Source organism: Acyrthosiphon pisum, unplaced genomic scaffold (assembly GCF_005508785.2).
Source record: "Acyrthosiphon pisum isolate AL4f unplaced genomic scaffold, pea_aphid_22Mar2018_4r6ur Scaffold_21139;HRSCAF=23133, whole genome shotgun sequence".
Taxonomy (NCBI): Eukaryota; Metazoa; Arthropoda; class Insecta; order Hemiptera; family Aphididae; genus Acyrthosiphon; species Acyrthosiphon pisum.
The window spans coordinates 55722-69429 of record NW_021770573.1 but is presented as its reverse complement, the minus strand read 5'-3'; the positions used below and the strand labels follow the sequence as shown (position 1 = coordinate 69429).

Here is a 13708-nt window from a genome sequence, read left to right as displayed (position 1 = left end):
ACGGCTATATCGACGCACAAAATTGATATCGATAATTACATATATTTTTTTAATCAACACACACGTTATAATAATATGTTGGAGTGTTGGATGATAGAAGTGATCACATAAATATAATAAGCCCTGTCTGCTTATTTGCTGTGCACAGTCGTTTCACTCTTCGTACTTTTCCTAGCTATATAAATATAAGATATAGAAATATATATATACAATTAAGGTAATCAGAAATAAGATTTTCACTGTCACGATAGGATTAGCCTGCCCCATCACATACACATTACACATAATCACTATCCTTAATTATTGTTTATTTTTGTAATTATTAAACGGGTCTGGCGGATTTAACGGCCGTTTAGTTGGCAAATGCCAACAGGGCCCCCTCATAAATTATAAAGTTGATTTTTTTTTAAATTTTAACCAAAAAAATGTATATTGCAAACTGGAATCTAATTTACAAATGTTTTAATAAAAAAAATAATTTAAATATATAGGATTAGAAGAAAATATTATAATTAAATAAAGTAGAAAAGATCGGAGTAATAACTTACAGGTATATACCTACGTAAATCTAAGTTAGGTATTCTACATCTTACTCGCTACCATTGATCACAAATAAGATTATTAATAATTATAAATTAATATATAATATAATACATGATTGCATGAAATCATTTTGTAAGTTTAATAACAATCTTTTTATCACTTATTCAGCGGCGTAAATTATGATTTTTTGGAAACCGATTTCGCGATATATTCGCGACGTAGGTATATAATATAAAAAGTAAAAAATGTGGTAAACAGGTCTGTGAATTTAATGCGTTTGCACTATGTTCTTCATATTATGTTTACACATTTAACGGGTTAGGACATTGTTTCTAACTATGGTATAACTATTACTATAAAGTATTGATTGAAATTTAAAACAAGTATTATTGTTATTAAATTAATTATAAAATTATAAATAGAGGCAACAAACCACCATTTCACTCGCTAACCTAGCCGACCGGTCCGTCACCCACACAATTACACAAACATAAATACACATCATTATTGATTTGTGAATTATAATATAAAATGGTAATTTTATCATTGACTTTTGTGTATATAGCAGCTCTTAAAATTGTGTGTACTACAAAATTTAAAAGTGTATAACTCAAATTAAACCTTTATAATATCATGTATAATTTTATGGCTTCACTTTTTTTTATATTTGAATTGGTTTTTTGTGAAGCTACATTTTAATAATTGTCTACATTCTTCACAGGAATTTTATATAACTACGTTTAATTTTGTTTTATTTAGAAGATTAATTGTTACTATAAAATTGAATATTGGTTGATATTATTTCTCGCAAAACGAGGCGATCGGTTTTGTAAGTATGTTACTGATAAATTTTGTCGGAGGCCCCTCTTATGGATTTTCCGACTTTCTTTTAACCCTTAAATCCGCCACTGACAGTGTATATTTTTAATAGATGTCTTGTTATTTGTTGAACATACATTTTTAAGATGACAATTTAGAGGTTAGAGGTTATAATTATTTTACCTATATAGTTAAGTTTAAATATCAACACAAAATCCAGGGATGTATTGATAAATAATGTTTATGTATAGTGTATACGTCATATTTTCAAACATTTTAAAAACAAATTACAATCAGACATTTTTTATATATTACAAAGTACCTATACGTTTTTTTTGGTACTGAATTATTTGACTTAATGGTCCTAATTGGTTATGACAACACAATAGTGTTTAAAAATATAATTTTTTTTTATAGCCTCTAGGTACCAAAAAAATTACATAATATAGTATAGGGTGTATAGCTGATAATTGTAATTATTATTCAGTTATCATTACTAGCTATGTAATAACGTATCAATGTTAGATATTTATAAATATTTAGGTACAGTTACCTAATAAATAATAGTAATCATATACATTATATTAAAATTTCAAAAAGATTGATACTTAAGAATAAAAAATATTACATAGTTAATTACATATTATTCACATCTGTCAGTTCCTTATGTTATACCCTATATTTATAATTACAAATGTTGGTAAAAATCTTTCGTCTTTATTTTCTAAATGCTAATCTAATTTATTGTTATAATAACACAATGTTTTTAGGGAACATCTGATAGTCATTTTCAACGTGCCAAAGCCTTGGAATCTGCAGGTTTTTTCATCACCACAGATTCAGCTTTTGGAAATTCTATACTACCTGTCCTGCCGCGCATTGAAAAATAATACTTAACCGCCATGGCAAGTATGAAGTTAAAGATGTTACAGCATGCACTTGAAGATATTGAAACATTTGAAAACCCAAAAATTGAACTAGAACAATATACTACATCGTCCCATATTGCAGCTTGTATTCTACATACAGCCCAATTCGTATATAACGACATTAGTGGCAAATGTGTAGCTGATTTAGGATGTGGTTCAGGAGTGTTGTGTATTGGTGCCGCTTTGTTAGGTGCCCGATATTGGGCAGGTTGTTAACATTCTATAGTCTACAGTATGGTGTTAGGATATTTAAAAATAATCAATTCTGTCTGTTTTATTTGTTTCATAGGTTTCGATATAGATCCATCTGCTATTTCCCTGAGTGTGGAAAATGCTGCTGATCGTGATGTTTTAGGTCAATGTGATTTTATTTTATGTGATGTAAAAAAGATTGATAAAAATATGCAACTTAAATCATTTGATACTGTCATAATGAATCCACCCTTTGAAACAAGAGAAAGGGGAGCCGATCTAGTATTCTTAAAAATGGCTTTAAGTCTTGCTACTGAAGCTGTATATTTACTCCATAAAACAAGCACTCCCAACTATTGTTCAAGCAACACCTTAAATATGAGTGGAAAAATACAACATTTTATCGGTAGGAATAAGTAATTACTAGGGCAGAGGACTTGTAGCATTTGCATATTTTTTTTACATAGTCACAGAAATAGCAGAGTGCGAAACAAACACGTTTCATGCTTCCACAAAGCTAGTTTTGAAATTTTATTATGCATATAAATGCATATTTTGGGTTTTTTTTGTTTTTAGGACATATTTTACACTTTTATATGCTATTTTTACTTTTTGAGACATATTTAACTTAAATCAAATGTTTTCCGCACTGACATTTTTATTTCAAACAATACAGTCAAAATATTTAGATAAAAATGTATTTATTTTTATATTATGGTTTTTGACTGTCCGTGGACACACATTTTTACTAGAAGCGTTTGTAAAGGATCGCCGATAAACCAATAACATTAATTTGCTGTAATTAATTTTCTTAATAGATAGATAACAATCTAACGTCGTACACTATACCTACGACATCATAATCACGGTGAGTCGTGTGCGCATCATGCGGGCTTTTATTCGATTAGGATTTATTTATAAAACATTTCTATTACCGAAAATAATCAATATTTTAGTATTTAGTCTCAGTCAGTTCTGTGGAATGTACAATGTATTTTTTTAGTGCCAGAAGAAGTAGAAAATCAAGAATATTAATGAAAATTTATTTTGTTTATTTGGCTATGGTATAAAATGTATTTAAATTAAGTATGTAATTGTTTTGACTTGTTTTAATTGCTATTTATTTTATTAATACTTTTAAATAATTAGGCTAAGAAAAATGTTAAGTGCATATTATGAGTATTTTTAAGTGCTTGCATATTTAGAGCTCTTTTAGAGCTACAAGTCCTCTGCCCTAGTAATAACCATATTAAGAGATTTTGGTCACCTAAAATCATTTGGGTAACACAATTTATTTTTGTTGATATTTACCATTGAGCATTTACTTTGGTCCCTGTTGCATAATAAGAATTTATGTGTAGTACGCGTAAAAGTATCATATTTCGATCGGTGGGGATTACCCATTGGTCATTAGTAAGTAGCCAATTTTAATGCACATCATTACAATGTATACAGTTTACAATAAAGGACTATAAAATAAGATAGTGTAATTATTCCTATTAGTAATCAACAACAATCTCTGTGTAAAATATGTAGATTTAATATTTTTCATTAGTTTATTATTGTTTTATACAATATTATAATATTACATTTATTTGTATATTACATAACAGGGTTAGGACTTGAAGCATTTGCATTTGCATACTGGATTTAGGAACAAACAGTGATGCATAATACATTTTAGTTTAGAGAATAGAAATTTGATTTTGTATTTTTCGAGAATTTTTTAATTTTATAGATTTTAATGTTTTTTAGTACCATAACTAGTAAATCCAGAACTCAGTAATAAAATTATACACAAAATAATAAAAAACATACAGTTATAGAAACTATTATTGTTATCTAATTAATGAATAATATCATTTTTAGTAGAATTAAATTACTAAAAAAAAACGAGCGAAAATATTGTTTTTTTGCTAAGCATTTTTACTTGCTTACATATTGTTATTAACAGCTAATAGAGTCTAATATTATTTATTTCTCATGAAAAATATTTAAATTTAAAACACATTATTTAATTCAAGAAAAATAATAGCATTCACTTATTATTTTGTTTAGATTATCGTAAAAAAGCACTAATACATAAATTATAAAAAAAATAAGTATAAACGGAATTTCAAAAGATTAAGTTATAACTTAATGATTGTACTATAATCGTAACGAATATATTTAAACAAATATTAATGCATCATAATAATAGTTAATTTTAGGTGATAATCTACTATGTACTTTTTACTGCATGTAAGGCATAAGATAAATCAGTTGTGTCAGTCCAACTCCATCGGTTTGTAAAAGGATCACATGAAAGTCCATTAATTGAAATAATATCACATTCACCTAGATGAACAAAGTTAAACCAACAAAATAAATAATATACATGTTTTAACTAAAAGATGATATTTAACATTTTATGATTTTATAATATATATGCATTGTTTAGGAAAAATATGAATATTATTATTATATTATTTTTTTTTTATTGCATATTAAAACAAAAATACACAGTTATACAGATTTAACGCATTTAGTGCAATAGTGTATATCGTATTTGATTATACTTGTTGTGACACTAAAAAAAATTGGGTTTTAAAAAATTCTTAAAAATTTAAAAATTAAAATATTTTTGTACGACTTATATGTATTAGTAAAATAATACTAATAAGGAGAAGCCGACAAAAAACAAATAGTTTAATTGTCACTTTAAATAAATTGTAGTGCATTTAATAATAAAGCACCTGATGCAAATTGGTGTCATTAAGTACACACAGACAATGTCAAAAACGTCATCAGGGAACATGTTATATTACAAATCATACAATAATTTTATACTTACAATTATTTTCTAAAATGGACTGCAATTCAATAGGACATATGAATTTTTCCCATTCATGACCACCTTTTGGTATGAAATTAAATGTTTATCTTAACACTATAACGCTCAACCATGAACAAATCTTTCTGTTTGGGGTTGTTACAAACAAAGATCCTCCAGGCTATAAAAAAGAATAAAAATATATTTTTTTTTTAGTTATTTTTGATATTTATATAGAGCAGTCACAGCTTAAACCAACCATATTTGTTTTGCAACAATTTGAACAAGTATACTCTGTTCAGAATAAGAACGAACAGCGATCGCACATTATCAAAGGCAATGATCTGTGAAGTGGGGATGGATGTACCAACAACAACATATTTTCGTCTGTCATCTGGTCTGTTTTTATTCTGAATAGAATAAAGTAATTGGTAATTATCATTACAATATTTGTTGAGATTTGGACAATTTAAATGTAAATATTAGGTTTAAAAATCCAATACAATAATATCTTAAAATGATTTTTGGGAACTTTTCTACATTATATTATAATGCTTGATTCTAGATAATTTAAACGTGGTTTTAACATATTTTTTTTAAATATGAATTAAGTTATAACTATTGATGAGGACATGTAATTAAAATTATACATATGACACATATTAAGTAGCTGTACTTTTTAATCCATTACATATTAGGCATTACTTGAAATGAAATTAGACAATACTTAGCTATCAATAAATTCAACTATTCAAGTTGGTACACAAAATAATTTAAAATTACCTTTAAAAAATCAACATATTTTGTTAAAAAGCCATATTTATTGGATACATGCTCCAAAACTTCTGAAGTTACAATAGCATCATATGATTCTGTGTTTGATAGCGCATGCTCTTCAATTGATTCATTGAAATATCTAAAAATAAAAAGAAAAATATCAAAACCACAATCGACATCAAGCATTTTTATATTTTCTAGACTTTGACGAGTGCCAATGTTTTTTGTTTCAATTTTTTTCATATTTTTTAATCCATTTATTATAAATGAAACTCTAATTAATGTTAATTAATTAACAGTATAATCATTACACGTTATTACTCTTTATACAGTTAATTATGAATTACCTTAATGGATTAAAAGAATGTAATGCATTTAATGGTCCATTACTGTTCCACCAATAATCTTTCATGTTGAAATGGTGTTCTACTTCATGAGCATTTACCGTTTCTTTTAGATGATTTTGCGTTAAAGTTCTGAAATTTCAACACATTTTAAAATAAGTTATAAGGCTGAACATAATATTGTATTATACATTCTATCAAGTTATAATTTCTAAACACATATTATAATATTACCTGTAATCTATATGTTTATTATTAAAGTATTCATTACAGTAAAATAGAATTGTAAAAATTTGATACATATCTCTGCTTCATAGACAACTAGACAAGTATTGTATATTAATTTAAGGAATAAGAAGTATGCTTGATGATAAGACTGAGCATATTTTTTTAAGGGGCAATGTAGGTACAATTTATATAACAAATAACATGCAATTAACAATAATCACAAGGTGACATCACGTGTATACAATTATTCTTATGCAATGCAGTATGCAAAAAAACATAAGGTGATGCACTTCCTCAAACTAGGACGAAAAAACGATTTGTATTGAGCATACTTCTTATTTCTTATAATTACTATGTAGACAAGTACATATTATATAAGCTGTACAATGTATAATATATTCAATACAATATTAAAATTAAATTTAATGATTTTTTTTATGATAATTAATAAAGCGGTCAAAAGCACAGACTAAGATAGTAAGATATAAGTACAATATCTATATCTTAGTCCGTGGTCAAAGATTTGTATCTATTTATCATAATTACAATTATTTACGCTATTAATTACATTAAATTAATATTATTTTCATTAGAACAGGGGGACGGGATGCTTTATTTGTTAAAATAATATTGTAATTTTGTTATTATTATTTCGTAAAGTTGTACAATGTATACTATATTCAACATGATATTAAAATTAAATTTAATGATTTTTCTTATGATAATTGATAACGCGGTCAAAAGTATGGACAAAGATATAAATACAATATCTTAGTCCCTGGCCAAAGATTTTTATCTATTTATCTTATAATTACAACTATTTACATTATTATTTATAATTAAGGCACGGAAATTATAGGAGTTAAAAAGCCAAAATATGCACAAAAAAATTGTAAAATATGCATGAAAATATGTTAAATATGCAAAATAAAATGTATTAAATATGCAAAAAAATTTACTTTTTATGTTTGGCTTGTATTTTGTATTTGATGGATTGTAATTTTTTCAATCTAAAAATATATATAGAATAAAAATTATTTTAAAAATTATATTAATTTTTTTTTAATTCATTAAAGATATATATTATATAGATTATTGTAACTATCATAACTGTAAATGTATTACATTGAATAACCAGAACTTTCTTGATATTTCTATCTCAAACGAACGACGGTTATTTGTAAGTACATTTTTGTAGCGCGAAAAACTTCTTTCAACATCCGATGAATTTATGGATGCGTATTAAAAGTGTGCCAATTCATTAACATTTAAGTCTTCTTGTAGTCCTTCCATTGATGTTGCTTCATTAGTTTAAATTTTATTCTCAACAACATATTTTCTAATTTTATATAGTTACGGTATGGTATAGCGACTGTATGCTACGTTAAATAATCGGAAATAAAATAATAAAACCATAAATATTAGAAAAAAACATCAATTTGCTTAGAAAATATTGAACGAGCATAAAAATCCAATGAAAATTGAGAAATATGCATAAAAAGCATATGAAAATGGAGAAATATGCACTTTTAATTTTTTTTATTTAAGCTTTTCATTGTATAGAATGGATTTCTAGCTTGGTCTGCTATAAATTAAGGGCATACAGAAAAATATGCAACTCCTACAACTTTAGAGCCCTATTTATAATTAATTACCTTATCAGTTCCAAACTGACAACCATAACCTCTCACTGTGAATTTGAACACACAGTAAAACACAAAGTTCTTCAAGCCAATTATACCAACCATCGACGACAAGAAGACTAAATGTCCTTTGTTCATCACTTTCATTCCGGTCAAAAATGTATCAAACATCTACAAGTAAAACAAAATCAATTAACTCATTTTAGAAATAATAACATTAATATTATGTATATCAAAATGACCCAATTGAAAAATAATTATATTATCACCAACAAATCAGTTTTATGCGTAAGTATAATATGCATTAGTATTTTGTAATTAAAAAACAAATAACGTATAAATTCTTGAAACTTTCACTAAATATTTAGTATTTTCTAAACATGATAAAATATTTTGGATGGTTTTGAGTTATTTATAAACATTTTAAACTGTCTACTTTTGTATGACTTAATATTTTCTTTCAATTTATGTTGGAAAATTGTTTCTTTTAAGCCAAAAAGCTTGAAAAATTAATACGATGTTACTCTGTCCTCATAAGTTCTTCTTTGTTTAAAGAATAAGTTATGCGATGAAGCCAAATTAATTTTTTATGAGCGTTTGAAGTGTAAATTTTGACAAAATTATATTATTATAGTTTATTTTATTATATTATGCTGTATTGGTAAATTAATCTAACAAACGTACCTATCTTCGTGATAGGTCCAGATTTTTTTTGTTTCTAGAAAAGTTTTGGAAAAATGAAATTAGCATAGACACCTCTATTTTCAATTATCAAAAATTTGACAAAGAATGAGACAAATCCGACCATCCGTAGGTATAGGAAATATAATGGAACTGGATTTTATTGTTTCTTGAAAAGATTTCAAATATGAAGTTATCTCGTTCTTGCACAGACTTCTACAGTTTATATTAATTATCATATTAATATGTTATTTTACTTTTTTTAATAAATTAGTTTTGTTATTGAAATTTTTTTTTTATATTTAGTAAAATGAGTTGTACGCTGTTAAGAATAATTTCTACTAATATTATAAAACATTAATTAATTAAAATATTTTTGAAACTTATTTAAGTATATAAATAGTGACTCAAAAAAAAAAAAAAGTAACAAATTTTGCTGTTTATATAAATGTAAAAAATTGTATTATTCCAATAATCAAGCAAAAGTTTTTATCAATTGCCAAAGACTGATGAGCCAATAAGAATAAAAATAGATGGGCAAGTTGGTGTCGCTCTGCTGTACAGTAGGTTGCAAGTGGGTCACTGTAACGGATGGAGTTAAATAAATATAGTTTGATAAATATATTATTGTATAAGAAAAATGATTCTGACCGAAGACATTTAGACAGCATATATAAATGATTTTTAAGTGATTTGTCAACATATGAATTTTAAATGCTTATAAAAAAAAAAATTGTGCCTATGTATTTTTGATATTTTTCAAACGACATTGTAACAATATATTAAGAGCCTTGTATAAAATTTCCAAGCTTTTTTACCTAACAAATAAAATTATATTGACATCTTATCTTTGTGTATTTTAGTATTTAGTCTCAGTCAGTTCTGTGGAATGTACAATGTATTTTTTTAGTGCCAGAAGAAGTAGAAAATCAAGAATATTAATGAAAATTTATTTTGTTTATTTGGCTATGGTATAAAATGTATTTAAATTAAGTATGTAATTGTTTTGACTTGTTTTAATTGCTATTTATTTTATTAATACTTTTAAATAATTAGGCTAAGAAAAATGTTAAGTGCATATTATGAGTATTTTTAAGTGCTTGCATATTTAGAGCTCTTTTAGAGCTACAAGTCCTCTGCCCTAGTAATAACCATATTAAGAGATTTTGGTCACCTAAAATCATTTGGGTAACACAATTTATTTTTGTTGATATTTACCATTGAGCATTTACTTTGATCCCTGTTGCATAATAAGAATTTATGTGTCAAAAATGAATATTATTCTTACTAAAAAATATCCATTAGGGCTTGGTTTTAATGGTCACTCTTCAAATATTGCTGATAAACGGCGATACAAATTCAGAACATCAGCTTGACAGATTTAGTAGGTTAATTTCCATTTCTCAATCAAAAATACATCAAATGACAACCCTTCAGTTTTTAACCATAGCTTTGAGTGTTCAATATTTTCTATACAAAAATGAATCAAAATTTAAAATACATAGCGACCTAATATTTTAATTTTTACCAGAAAAAGATTAAGCAGAGATAATTGGAACATCTTTTTTCACACAGACATAATCTATTGCACCCAAACCAATTAATTTCAGTGCTACAATTTTTCATCTTTCCTTTGCTGTGTGTTTGACTGGAACCTTCACTCCTGGTAGGTACGAAGTAAATATACTATAAAAAAGAAAAATACTTAAAAGTCATTTATTTTAATGAAAATAGTTATTGGTTATTGAATATAGCTAGTTCTATACCTTTACTTCATTTGAATATATCTCTACAATTAATTCTGATATTTTTCTAAAATAAAAATCACTTTCTCTGAAAGAAAAATTTCTTATATATAAGAATGTCGGATTACTAACAAAAATTATAAATTTTTCTAGGAAATCAAATAATGCAACTCAATAATTATAATATCCATAATTTAGTTACCTATACACTGTTCTTGAAACAATTGATTGACAATCTATTTTGTTAAAGTATTATGACAATCCTCTGAAAGGTAAACTTTGTTTATTTTTCTGTCCGTGAATATATACCTGCCATCATTAGTAGTGTGTAATAAATCAAGCAAAGTCTGAAATATAATCAAAGTAATGTACTATGGATATCAATTGTCTACCTACATAATAAAAATATATGATTAACAAGATAAACGACGTAGCAGATGGTTATGCATATTACATTTAAAATAACAATTCAAATAGATAGGGTCTAATATTTCAAATACAAAAAAATAATGTTTTTTCACATAAATAGGGTAGCATATTGAATCGGTTACCTCTATATTGGCTGATACACTAATGGCTATAGCCTATAATAATTCAATAGTTTATTTTACATATTATTTTTATATGTAGTAGAATTTTTATGTTGTGAATATTTTGGACCCACCCACCCACCTACCAAAAAAATCAGGGGTAGCAACTGCTACCCTTGAACCCTCCAGTATGCGCCACCAAGTCGCTTACATAGATTTTATGATAAAAAATTGTATTTTTGTTTTTTTGTGAATAAAAACGTAAAAATATCACATAACATCCCATTTTGCTTGTTAATTCCAATATATTAAGTAGTATTTAGCAACTACACACACTCAAGCTACGAATAAATAATTAATAAAATTACAATAGCTTACTTCAATAGACCACTCGATCGGTTTTCTCTCCATGACAGCCGACAGGTTTAATAATCGATTGAGCTTTGAATGCTTGGATCTGTACTTGAGGTGGTAGAATAGGCACAACGTAGTCCGAACTGTAGGAAATGCCTATTTCTAATAGATCAGCTTCAGGCTCTTGACTATACTAATGCGTTATAATAATATTATGATCATAAAATATTATTGCAAGCACTTATAGGAATGAACATAAGTAGGTATTTTATTTACCTGATCCATGGTTAACGACAGTAACACCAAACAAGACAACAGGTTTCACTTTTGAGTAGGTACGCAATAAACACTGGGTATTACTTTACAGTTTACACTATTTCACGATAAAGTATAACAAATCACAAATCTCCGGAAAAATATTGCGTCAACCGAGATCGCGGTATGAAGTAAAGTGACTAGTGACCTCATCAGTCGACGCCTAAACAACATCGTATTTAGTCCCATTTATGTTTCTGAAATATGACGCTGAAACAATTAATTATCAATTATCAATTATCGGGCCAGCGGGGGGTGGATCTGTAACGGGGAACGTGTAAAATAACACATTGTGGCGTACGAGGGAAGTGTTGATAACGGTGTTGTTGTGACTTCGTGCTGGCTTCCCCCGTAGCCAACATGTTGATTGTGTTACCTGTAGGTAGATGGTTTGGGATGAAGAGAGTATGTAACACGTTGAACTTGAATTGAGATATAATTTGTAATTTATTGAGCCGAAAGAAGTTATTAATTATTACAGAGAAGAGCGGAGAGAGTTGTGCAGCGGTGGTAACGACGGTGTAGTCCGGAACCGAACATCGTCGGCAAAACGTGCGGCGGAACTCGAGCGAGCGTTGGTGCCGGTCGTAAATTGACCAAGGTGGGCGCGGGAGCGTGACGACCTTTGACGGCTGTGCCGGGTCGATGCGTTCGGTGGTTCGCGTTAGTATTCTTGTCTATGGCCCGGAGGCTCAGGATTAGCGAGTTCGCGTCGCGACTCGCGAGCTGGTACGCGTGTACGCGTTGGGAGTCGTTACCAGAGAGCGAGTTGCGCCCATAGAAAAGAGATAAGAGAAAAGAGAAAAGAGACGCCGCGACGTCCGTGGAGACGCCGTGATATGCAGGACGCGGGTTGGTGTCGCCAACCGCAGCAGGGGGACCCATGACTAAATAAACAGGCATGTCAGCTCGATAACACTGCACATAAAATTGTGATAAAATGTTCCCCAGACTTGGAATAAACGCTAAAATATTGTACGCTATAATAGTAATCTACATTATACATTTTATATTATTCTTTCCATGTCTGGGGAACATGCGCGACGATAGCGAAAATGAAATTTTAGCTGACATGCCTGTTTATTTAGTCATGGGGGGACCGAAGAGAGGAAATCTTGTGGAGGTGGCCCGCCGCAATATAAAATATGATACACAGCGTCCCCGTTACATCTTATCAATTTCAATCGCCAATAGTAACCTACGGAGAATAAATAATTATTATGTGGTTCCCATGTCCGCTTATTGATAACAAACATTTTGATAACCGAAACTAATATTTATATCAATAATGTTTTATTCGTGAAACTGGTATGAATTAAATTATACCAATATAATAATATACATTTATTATACACAAATAACTAATAAGTATAATAATCAAATATTTGTATAATACATTTCAATAATACTTAATTGGAGCAGCTAGTGTATTATAATATTATTATTAATACAAATATATATTATATTGAGTCAAATAAGGCACCGGCGCGATAACGAGATACGTACAAGATTTCAAAAGTACGTTTTTTACATCAAAATATTGTGAATAAAATGCTCTACGAATTGGTGCAACAACCAGATAGGTATATGTCCAATCAATTTATTGACAAGTATACACTAAAAACCTTTTTTCTTCATTCTGTTCGGTGCAATAACCAAATACGTCCGGACGTATCTCACAATTATACACCTGTAAAGAGAAAATTTTTTCTTGGTGCAAGAACCAGATACGTCCAGACGTATCTGGTTCTTGCACCGAAACAAAATAATATGCTATTTATAACTTTTTTTTCGAT

General features: G+C 28.1%; 1 long non-coding RNA gene and 2 pseudogenes across 1 annotated transcript; 1 reads left to right on the top strand and 2 right to left on the bottom strand.

Moving 5' to 3' along the window:
• Positions 1-2150: 2150 nt before the first annotated feature.
• Positions 2151-3518, top strand: LOC100160298 (annotated as a pseudogene).
• A 1079-nt stretch (positions 3519-4597) lies between these two features.
• On the bottom strand, positions 4598-10802 carry LOC100572858 (annotated as a pseudogene).
• Positions 10803-10921: 119 nt separating this feature from the next.
• On the bottom strand, positions 10922-12677 carry LOC115034810. Its single transcript, XR_003840088.1, has 4 exons — positions 12289-12677; positions 11874-12122; positions 11622-11790; positions 10922-11060 (listed from the first exon to the last, which is right to left on the bottom strand). It is a non-coding gene; the product is annotated as an uncharacterized LOC115034810 (long non-coding RNA).
• Positions 12678-13708: the final 1031 nt, after the last annotated feature.